Raw genomic sequence first — 12010 nt, forward strand, 5'->3', positions numbered from 1 at the left:
ATCAATGATGATTCTGATGGAATGACAGAGTAAATAAATCTAAACTAAGGGTAATAACTTCTGGTTTCATAGACGAGGAAGATAACTTTTGGACAGACAAAAGCAAAAGTTTGACTATCACTGATGAACAATTAATGTAGTGAGCCAACCTCTACTAGTCTGACTTGCTAAGAATAGCAGCCAAATTGAGCTCAACAGAAACATACTGGATAATTCAATCCTCATTCATCATCCATCATTTTGAATCTGGGTTTTGCCCCATTAATGGGGGTGGCCGGATCTACCTTAATGCCATAGCAACTGCCCTCACACTATCTCACCATCTTGCCCAGGTTTGGGCATCCTCCCTTCTCAAGCCAACCCTCCCAATCTCCTCCACCTGTCCCCTTCACATTTTCCTTGGTCTACCTTGCTTTCACTGTCTATTTACCTCAAACTCTAGCACCCTCTTCAGAACATGCTCCTCATCCCTCCTCAACACATGTCCATACCACTGCACTCCATTCGTCCTTGCCAACCGTTCCACTGATTCCTCCAACCCCAGCATCCCCATCAAGTCCTCAGTCCTTCTCTTATCAAACACACACCAGACACTTCTCTCACCATTGCTCTCTCAGTCCTCAAAATTGCCAACTCTCTTTCCCTCAAACACCATGTCTCACTCCCATACAACTCCTTTCCTTTCATCTGCAATGAGAACCTTTTCCCATATAATAATGCTCCACATTCCCTGAACTTCACCCAGCCAAGTCTTACTCTTGTTGTCACAGCTGCTTCACACTCACCACTTACATCTACCCTATCTCCCGAATAACAAACCTCTCTTACTGTCCCCACCTCATCACATAGTGTTTCCTCTGACTTCGCCAGCCCTCCAGCTCCTTTCTCACATCTTCCATAAACCAAACTCTCTTGCCAGTCTTGGAGTCACCTTCATTTTCGGACATCTACCATGAATCCATTTCTCACATCTCGTACACAACATGGCATGTCATTACCCTCCACCCCACTCACCATCACCTTTGTGTTCCTGAGGTTTACCTTCAAATGCCTCCTTCCATTTCCAAAACTTCTCCCTCAATCCCTCCAGCGTCTCACTCATCAGAACAAGGTCATCTGCATACAGTATCTCCATTAGCAGTCCCTGTCTTACCACTTCAACCACCATTGCAAACAACAATGGTGACAACATAGATCCCTGGTGCACACCAACTTTCACTGCAAACTCATTTGACAGCTCTGATCCAATTCTCACTCTTGTCTTTACCCCCTCATACATCACTGCTCCCACTATTACCTCTAGTACACCTCTTTTCCTTAATGCCCACTCAATCACCTTCCTTGGAACCCTATCAAATGCCTTCTCCAGATCAACGAAGCACATGTACAACTCCTTCCCTTTATCTCGGTATTCCTCCTGCAATCTCCTTACTATGAACACTGCATCTATTTGTCCTCCTTCTTGGCATAAAACCAAATTGCATCTCATCCACATCCACCCCTTTCGAAATCCTCCTCTCCCACACCCTTTCTACTACATTGCATGCTCCAATAACTTCACTCTTCTATATGCCCCACAGCTCATTGCATCCCCTTCCGCTTGAAGATCAGTACCACCACACTAAGTGCCCAATCATCCGGCATTCCTCTTCCATCCAGCACGCCCTGGCAGAACTCAATCATCACAGCAATCCCTATCTCTCCACTTGCAGTTATTATTTCCACACTTACTTCTGATGGACCAGCTGCCTTTCCTGTTTTCATTTCCTTCATTGTCTCCACTACTTCTTCCTGACTAAACCTCTCCACTGGCCTCTTCGCCACAGCAACTTCCACCCTCTGATCCCATTCATAATTCCCTCCATATGCTCCTTCCAAACTCTTCCCCTGTTCTTCTTACTAAAATTCAACCATCCTTCACTCCCCCTCATGCATCTTCCTCCCTCAACATCTCTTCCATCATTTTTCATTGATTTAATAAACCTAAACACTCTATCTGGGTTCTCATCTAGCCTGCTCAACCTTTCCTCACCCTCCTTCCTCATAGATCTCGTAACCACCTGCTTTGCACGATTCTTCATGTTGTTATACCTGCCTTTCATTTGCTCAGTCCTATTATTACATAAAGCTTTGTGCACTTTCTTCCTCTCTATCGCATCCTTCACCTCCTCATTCCACCACCACGTATCTCCTCAATCTCTCTTACTCTTCGTCTTTCCACACACTTCATCACATGCCTTTAGTACCCCTTCTTTGAAAGACTTGCACAAATCCGGTGCATCAATGCTTACCAACTCCCCAACTCTCTCCTCAAACCTTGCTCTTGTTTCTTCTTCCTTCAGTTTCCACACCTTTCTCCTCTCAACTGTTCCCTTTTCACGTGCTTTTTAACTTTCCTCTTATCCAAGTCAGCAACCACCAGCCTGTGCTGCAACTCCCCTGGTATTGCCTTCACATCTCTCAGATATTTTCTGTTTTCCCTGCCAACCAACATGAAATCAATCTCTGTCTCATTCCCTCCTGCATTGAAAGTCACCTTCCTTTTCTCTGTTTTCCTAAACCGCATATTCACCACATACAATTCTTTCTCATCACAAAACTCCAGCAGCATCCTTCCTTCCAAATTTCTCTTCCCAATACCATTTCCCCCATGCACACCCTCAAATCTCTGGATCCTTTTCCCAACATGTCCATTAAAATCACTGATGCCCAAAACCAATTCATCTACCTGTTGTAAGTCCCACTCATTCACCATTTCATTGAAGAACTGCTCTTTCTCAGCGATCCCTCTTCCACTTTGCAGACCATACCCACAAATTACCCTCACCACTTCTTCCTCAAATGCTAACACTACTGTCATCACTCTGTCACTCTTTCTCCTGACCTCCACCACCATCTCACAGATATCTTCCTTCACCAAACTCCCACACCTCCAGTTTTCCTGCTATTTCCCGACCACCACAACTTGTACTTTCTTCCCTTGACCCGCACAAATCTTGCACCTTGGCCCCTCCACCTAACCTCCTGCACACAGCACACATCCACCCTCCTCTTCCTCAATTCCTCATACACCTCAGTTCCTCTTTCACACAGACTGCTCACATTCCAACTTCTCAAGCTTCTCCTCAGGCCGTTGGCCATCATAAGGCAAGTTGTGCTTGCACAACCCAGGATAGGGTTTGCACCTTCCTTTTTCAGGTAGGTAGGTGCAGCCCACCCCAACCTTTGGGCTGGCTGGTGCCCATCCTCTTTTGCTATTATTCAGTTTTTTCATAGCTGGATTTTCTACGTGGAGCATACCCTTGCTTACCCCCATCCTGAGTTTCTAGACATGAGTGGTCCCGAGACCAAAGCTTCTACCACAACTTTTAGTATATGTGGTGGAAAACTGGCTCAGGAAGGCAGGGACGCTACTCCCTGAGACCCATTTCAGAGCCCCACTACTCATTGAAATGTCTATATGTCTACAAATTCAAGACTAATAGTTTCAAAATATTTGGTGGTTGATTCATTATACTGTATGGCCTAGTCAATAGGGGTGTTACACTCACAATTGCAAAATCATTATTTTGATTCCCAGACTGGATTGTGCATTATATTCTTGGGGAAAACATTTCATTTCACATGGATCCAGTTCATGTGTGTATATATTCTTTTATCATTTTCAGCCAGAGGGTGCAGGTATGCTAGGGCACTGCCATTAGCATAAATACTTGTTTATTTTAGGCTCGTTTCCTAGCTCTTGTCTCCAATATTGGTCCTGGTGAAGTAGTGAGTTGGACTTCTTGCCACAATGTGGTTTCAACTTAGGTCAAAATTTATCTAAATGTTCTTTGAATACATTCACATCTATTCCTCTAGACATCTAGGGTCTTTTGGCAAGGTATTGAAAAGTTGTGGGTCTTTGAATCCTCAGTGGTTACAGTATTGGGTCCTTACTCAGGACAGAGGAGTGTCTAGTTTGCTAATTGGTATAGCTTTTATTCCTAAAGTTGGATACTCGACTTTCCTGGATCTTCCATATAAATATTACTGCATATCTTTCATGTCTTCTCTCCAGGGAGAAGAGTCTCAGCTCTTTTAACCTCTGTTGCACCAAGGTTATCTTTTTGGCATAGTGGCATTTGATTGCCTCAAGCTCTGCTATTAGTTTGATACTCTGTGGCGACCATAATTGGGAGCAGTAATCCAGGTGACTGAGAATAAATGTTCTTCATAGGAACAACTTTCTGCTTTTCTGTGTTCTGGATTATCTCAGGATTCAACCATTTAGTTGCCTGCACATTGTTGCCAACTTAGTAATACATTAACTCTGACTCAAGGATTGAAATACCCACTTAATCTGTTTTTGGATCAATAGCTGAGTGTTTGAATTTTTCCATCATTGTATTGCGTACTGTTTTCAGCCCACTTGTGTATTGCATTCAGGTCTTTTTATATTTTTGAGTTATCATCAGTGTTCTTGATTGCCTGTGATACTTTTGTATCATCAATATAGCTGGTGAGAGTGGCTGATTGAGGGTATGTCTGAAAGAGCTATCACAAACAATAGTGGTCATAGTACACTTTCCTGAGGGATTCCACTTAAAATTGGTGTCTCCTCACTGAGAGCACCATTGGCTGTGTCTGACTCTTTCTCTTTAGAAAGTCATGTAGCCAGTCCTCTAGTTTTCCAACAATAACTAGATCACACAGTTTGTGACATACCCCATGACTAACTTTGTCAAAATATAGCACATCCATGTTTGAACAGTTAAGCTGATGTTTCAATATGTAGTCATAATGCTGCAGCAGTTGTGTAATGCAGCTCCATCTTGGACAGAAAACATGCTGTATTAATGAGCAAACCATTTTCCTTCTGACAATGCTACCTGTACTGTCAAGGACTTGCATTGCCACATCAAAGGAGTCCTATATAGGTCTATTTGATTGACCCAGGCTGACTCCTTGTTGCATAGCTTGTCTAATTATACCTGTTCCTGTTGTTAATGTTGGTATAGGTTTAAGAAAGTTGAGTGCCTTAATCCTTAATGACTGGTGTAGAAGCATCATAGTTAGCTGCTACAAGGGCAAGGGAGATGCCTTAAATGAAAGTAATTATAGAGGCATCAAATTGCTGGAACAGGTGATGAAGGTTGTAGAGAGAGCTATAACCCAATTAATTAGGAATAGAATTAAACTTGAAATGCAATTGAGCTTTGTCCTGTAAAGAAGCACTACTGATGCTATTTTTATTTATTTAGCTAAAAACAAACCATTGTACCTGACATTTGTTGATCTAGAGAAAGCCTTTGACAGAGTACCCCCGCTCTGTGATATGGTGGTCCCTGAGGAAGTTGAGGAAAGACAAATGATTTCTGAAAGCAGTACAGGCCATGTACAATGGTACTGTTAGCAAGGTAAAAGTTGGCCATCAGTGTACCCGTGTACAGTGATGAATTTAGTGTACAGGTAGGTGTCCCCTAAGGGTTGGTCCTCAGCCCCCTCCTACTCATCATTATCCTCCAGGCCATAACAAAGGAATTTAAGACTGGAAGCCCATGGGAACTCCTATATGCTGATGATCTTGCCCTCAGCAGAATCTGTACCAGAATTAGAAAAGAAATTCCAGGTGTGGAAACAGAACCTGGAATTTAAGGGACTTAAAAAGCAAACTTTGCAAAGACCGAGGACCAAGTAATTGGACAGGACCCTTCACTCATCAGTCCCTGCTTGATATGCAGGAAGCGGGTAGACAGAAATTCCATTCAGTGTACCTAGTTCAAACTATGCTCACACAAGTGGAATAGTTGGAAGATTAACAGAGAAAGTAGTGTTTCTGTGTGGAAGATGTACGGGAGCCATAAAAACCACATTTTATGATTTCCTTAAATGTCCTGGTGACTCTCTGAAAGATGTAGATAATTTTTGCTACCCAGGTGACCTAATTAGCAGTAAAGGAGGCTGTATAGAAAGTGTAATTACTAGAAGAAGAGTAAGATGGAGAAAGTTCAGAGATCTTTTACTCTGTTGGCAACCAAAAGGGAAGATTGTATGATGCATGTGTATGAACTTGATGTTGCATGGTAGTGAGACACAGACCTTGAATGCAGAAGACATGCAAAAGCAGGAGAGGAACGAAGCTGGTATGTTCTGCTGGCTGTGCAATGTCAGTGTGCATGTACAACAGAGCATTGATGTACTGAGGGAGAAGTTGGGCATCAGAGGAATTATACGCAGTGTGCAAGGGAGGCAACTGCACTAGTTTGGTCATGATGCAGATGGATGAGGACAGTTGCATTAAGAAGTGGAGGGAAGTTGTGGAAGAGGGAAACCCAGGAAGACAGGGGATAAAGTTTTGAAGGCTGATCTCAAAACATTGAACCTTATGGGGATAACTGAGGACTGAGACATGTGGCACATTGCTGTCCTTGAGAATACCTGCTCACCACAATAGAACTGAGATCCTAAAACCAAAGTGTCACATAAAAAGTGTTAGTGTGGGTGCTGGTGCTACTTAAAGGCACCTGTGATGGTGCCACATAAGAAGCACCCAGTATGCTCTGTGGAGTGGTTGGTATTAGGAAGGGCATCCAAAACAGACTATGTAACCTGGTGTGGAACCTGGCCTAATCAGTTCCTGTCAAGCCATCCAGCCTATGCCAGCATGGAAAATGGACATTGAATGATGAGCAAAAATCCACAGAATCAAATTGAGTGAAACTTGCTCTCGCTCCACTACAGTTGCTATGAAACTTAGATGACTTTTTGGTGTTCCACCTTAGGGAGTGGTGGGAGGTTCTCCTTATATCATCATTAATCTTTCTTAGCAGATAACTGCTCACTAATCCAAACTTTGACTTATTAGGGTTAATCAAACAACGTTTAGGGTTGGAGGTGAAGCTCATTTTATGATCCGTAAGGCATTTCTCTTAGCTAAAGTCTGTATCCTATTGTTAGTTCCAAAATTAAAATCTTGCCTAATTGTTGATGCTATCATAGGTCTGAAGCGGCAACCCCCCCTGAAGTTCTTTGAAATACTGATTGTTAGTGGTCATTCATACATTTCTTTTTGTATTCTCAGAGAAGAATAAAGACCTGTCTGAAATTTCTATCTCCATGTATCTGAAATAAGCTTATGTTGCATGGAAGTTGAGTTATGTAATATTAGATTTGATGTCAGGTCTAAAATGTGTTTGAAAGTTGAGTCAAACAAACAGACCCAGAGAACTGCTTTGATGTGGCAATGGGAGCTTTTGACAACTTAGAAATCTGTGATCTTATAGGCCTGCTTATTCTAGACACATTAGATGGGGAATTCCCTTCAAACATTCAGTGTATATAGAGGTGACATCTTGAACATACGCATAAAGGTGGAAACAACCATTCCATGGATAGGCTCAGGAAAGACTTGATTACGAAAGAAACAAATTTGATGGTAGTAAGTTTTTTAGATATGACTAGTAAAAGACTGGTGAATGTTGGAAACGGAGATGTAAGAGCTAGGGAAAGAGTAAATGTTGTGGAGGAGTAAAAAGAATGTGAAAAGGAGATAAGAAAAAGTAATAAGGTATGAAAGATATTAAGATAGGATGGAGTGCTAAATTACAACCACTCTGCCTACTACTTGCATGCACATACAAGGTTTGTATTTGCATACAAACCTTCATTACCCATGGAAAGTGGTATATTTTCATTCCTGATAAGTTCTGACTCCTTGCTAGATTCCAACAAATTTTACCAATCAATACTGTGTCTCAAACACTTCCCTGTTCTCTCCTCTAGTTCTCTCTGTGTCTTGTTATTAGTTATTATTTAAAATTATTTTATTTGTTTCCCTTTCTTACCATTTCTTCATTCTCTCAGCAACAATATTTTCCATTTCTCATTTTATTTGCTCTTTTAATTTCATCTTCTTATGTTTTTCTTTATATCATTTCACTCATGTGTCATTTTCTTCCTCATCATTGTCTAATTCCTAGTTTCCATCTTTTCATTGCCATCACTTGTCTTTCATCCCACTTCTTTCTCTACTACAAATGTATTTGCTGCTGAAAATTTTGCTTTTGTTGCATTTGTATAAAATGAATTGTTTTATGTATTATCTACTTCAGTCTCAGTTTTCATTATCTAATTCACATTACTTTTCTTAAGTTTTCACATCTTTTACTAAAAGTCTGTTTGTGAGGGTTTTTAACCTCTTAGCATGGAACAAATTGTTTTCCCTGTGTATTTGCCTCTCTTCAGTACACACAACTTACATTGAATGTCCTTGTGCACTACAGTTCTGATAGTCCTCTCTGAAAACTGAAGTTCTTTGGTGATGGTCATCATTGATTTTCCAGGACTGTCATCGATGATATTTTGAATCTATTGGATCAATTGCAATGGCCTTATGGGCTGTTTAAAATATTCTTTTCTCTGTGATTCAATTCCTGCCAGTCTTCTGTTTCCATCTGAAGTTTGTACAAAAGATCTTGGCAATTTCTAAATCAGTGAGTTCTGCACAAATGGCACCAATGACTGAATATGTTTTCATTTCTTGTGAGTGTTTTATCTATGATAGAAGTTCTGAATGAAGCAATAACCTTTTAATTGGTTTGAAGGGAGTAATATACTGGTAATTAAATGTCCTTAAATACCGCTTGCATGCTGTAAGGATGAAATTTTCTTCTCTTGTCTTCAGTATGCTTTAACAGATTTGATGACCTAGTAGTAAAGATTGGCATTCACTGCCATCAGAATTGTCTTCATCACATCTTATATGTCCAAACTTCTTTTCATTTCTTTAATCACTCTTTAGCCCTACATGCCTCCTTTCTCCCTCTCGTTAATTTACCTATCTCTCCCAGTCACTTTCTTCTACCTCAACCATATACATATTCATACAATTAATATTTCCTACCTTCATTTCTCTGTTTCTCTTTTTCCTTGTCATCTCCTCATTCTATCTCATTCATTAATTCAGACATGCAAATTTTACATTGTGCAGTTATTTTTGCATTAGACATTCCCTGCCAATACTCTAGAAGAACTTGCCCAAGCATGTTATATAGTCCTCAATCTCTACATTCTGTTTTTTTTTCCATTATCCAAAGACTTTTTTTGTTTTCTGACTGGGTGTTTCCATTTTCATCTGTGTAAAAGAGCCCAGGCTATATCTGGTCAGTCATGACTGACTTTTAAAACAGTTATTTTCTATTTACAAAAGGCTAACTTTATATGGAGTTGTCTGGTTATGTTTTGACCATATATGGTACACTTAATATTATAATATTGTATTAATTAATCATCATCATCATTGTTTAACGTCCGCTTTCCATGCTAGCATGGGTTGGACGATTTGACTGAGGACTGGTGAAACCGGATGGCAACACCAGGCTCCAGTCTGATTTGGCAGAGTTTCTACAGCTGGATGCCCTTCCTAACGCCAACCACTCAGAGAGTGTAGTGGGTGCTTTTACGTGTCACCCGCACGAAAACGGCCACGCTCGAAATGGTGTCTTTTATGTGCCACCCGCACAAGCCAGTCCAGGGGCACTGGCAACGATCTCGCTCGAAAATCCTACAGGAGCCAGTCAGGCGGTACTGGCAACGGCCACGCTCAAAATGGTGCATCTCATGTGCCACCCGCACAAGAACCAGTCCAGGGGCACTGGCAACGATCTTACTTGGCTTGCCGGGTCTTCTCACGCACAGCACATTTCCAAAGGTCTCGGTCCGTAGTCATCGCCTCGGTGAGGCCCAATGTACGAAGGTCTTGCCTCACCACCTCAGCCCAGGTCTTCCTGGGCCTACCTCTTCCACGGGTTCCCTCAACTGTTAGGGTGTGGCACTTTTTCACGCAGCTATCCTCCTCCATTCTCACCACATGTCCATACCAGCGCAATCGTCTCTCTTGCACGCCACAACTGATGCTTCTAATGTTCAGCTTTTCTCTCAAGATACTTACACTCTGACGGGTATTCACATTGACATTACACATCCAACGGAGCATACTGGCTTCATTCCTTGCGAGCTTACGTATGTCCTCAGCAGTTACAGCCCATGTTTCACTGCCATGTAGCATGGTTGTTCGTACGCATGCGTCATACAGTCTGCCTTTTACTCTGAGTGAGAGTCCCTTTGTCGCCAGCAGGGGTAAGAGCTCTCTAAACTTTGCCCAGGCTATTCTTATTCTAGCAGCTACACTTTCAGCGCACCCACCCCCACTACTAACTTGGTCGCCCAGATAGCGGAAGCTATCGACTACCTCTAGTTTTTCACCCTGGAATGAGATAGAAGTTGTTTCCTGTTTGTTTGCAGTCTTTATTGCCTGATACTATATTACCTTATATTGAGTTTGCTCTTTTTCTCACTTATGAACCATCCCTGGACAAACACACACACACACATGGATATAGCTGTATGGTTAAGACATTTACTTTGATGGTTTTAGGTTTAATCCCACTGTGCAGCACATTGGATATGTATATTCTTCGGTCTCAAATTTTGACCAAACTTCAAATTCCAACTTGGATACTAAATTCATCCTTGTACTTATCACTAAGTAAATCTTTGTACTTATTGCACACATGACTTCAATGGCTCTTAATAGACATTCATCTACTCCTAACTTCTGCAAACAACTGTGAGGTCAGTGAATGCCAAGTACAGTGGTTTTTTTTTTTTTGGCTAAATACTTTTCCTGCAGATGTCCTGCTAGAAGGAGATCATCAGTAGTTCTTTCCAGCATAAAACCAAATTGCATCTCCTTTATGTTAACTTTCTTCATAATTGAGCTATAACTCTTTCAGTAACTTTCATGGTTTGGTACAGTAATTTGATACCTCCATAAAGACTTCTCTCTAAGGTATGTACCTCCATACTACATGAGTCATTCTGTACAACTTGATTAACTATATGGATGACTTGCCAGGTATTTTAAGCATCTCAGACGAAGAGCTGTCTTTGTTTTCATACCCTTAATTGCTTTGTCTATCATACCGCTGTCAACAAGAATGGGTGGTCCCTCTGTCAGGCTGTCATTAGAAAGACTTTTTCTCTCGTTCTTCATATTTGGCAGGCTTTCATAATAGCACTCTCATACCTCTTTCTTTCAAAACCATTACGTGCAAGTATGCCATTATCCTTCCAACACATTTTTCGCCTGCATCTTTATTCTCTCTGATTCACTTCCTCTGGTTGTAACACTGTAGAACATTGGCAAATCTCTTCCTTTCTGCTTCTCCTCTTACTAAATAGACATGTCTCCTATATTTTCTTCTAGCTACCTTGAATAGTTCTCTGCTGTCTCTCTTCAGGGTTGATCTCAATTACTATGAAGCAATTGTTCTACATTGTCAGAAAGGAGATATAACTCTAATGAATTAATAAATCTATCTATCGATCAATCAATTCTTTTGTTACACCATATGTTTCAAGCCTGCCCTCAATGCACTTCCCTGTTCCACATCACCTTTGATCTGGCTTAAACTTTACACCAACCACAGATTTCATCTGTAGCCTTCAGTAAGTTGTTCTGGGAAAACATCCAGTTGTCTTCTATGTTATATGTCTCTGTCACCTCCCGCTTCTTGCCAATTGCTTCAAAGGAAGTTTCCATCACTGACCCCTGAGTTATTTCACTTGGCTCATTTTTGTTTCATTTATGTAAATTACCTAGGCCATAAATGTGTTCTACTCTTTTTTGCATATATTTAAGTGTCATTTCTGTCAGAGATAAGGTAACTACATTAAGGCAGAAACATTCTTTCACAGTTGGGGAGATGATGAGTTTTGGAAAACTCTTGATTCTTGAAATTATCTCCCCTCCTCATTCAGGGTTGATCTCAATTACTATGAAGCGATTGTTCTACGTTGTCAGGGAAGGGATATAACTCCTATGAATAAATAAATCTATCTTTCGATCGATCAATTTTTTTGTTATACCATATGTTTCAAAATGGTTAGCTTTAAACCTGAAAATCTACCATTAAATACTGAAGAGAGGAATGTCTTCCAGCTGGGTGTATTAAAGCACCTCGAGGAA

Source organism: Octopus bimaculoides, chromosome 19, assembly GCF_046866305.1.
Source record: "Octopus bimaculoides isolate indiv1 chromosome 19, ASM4686630v1, whole genome shotgun sequence".
Taxonomy (NCBI): domain Eukaryota; kingdom Metazoa; phylum Mollusca; class Cephalopoda; order Octopoda; family Octopodidae; genus Octopus; species Octopus bimaculoides.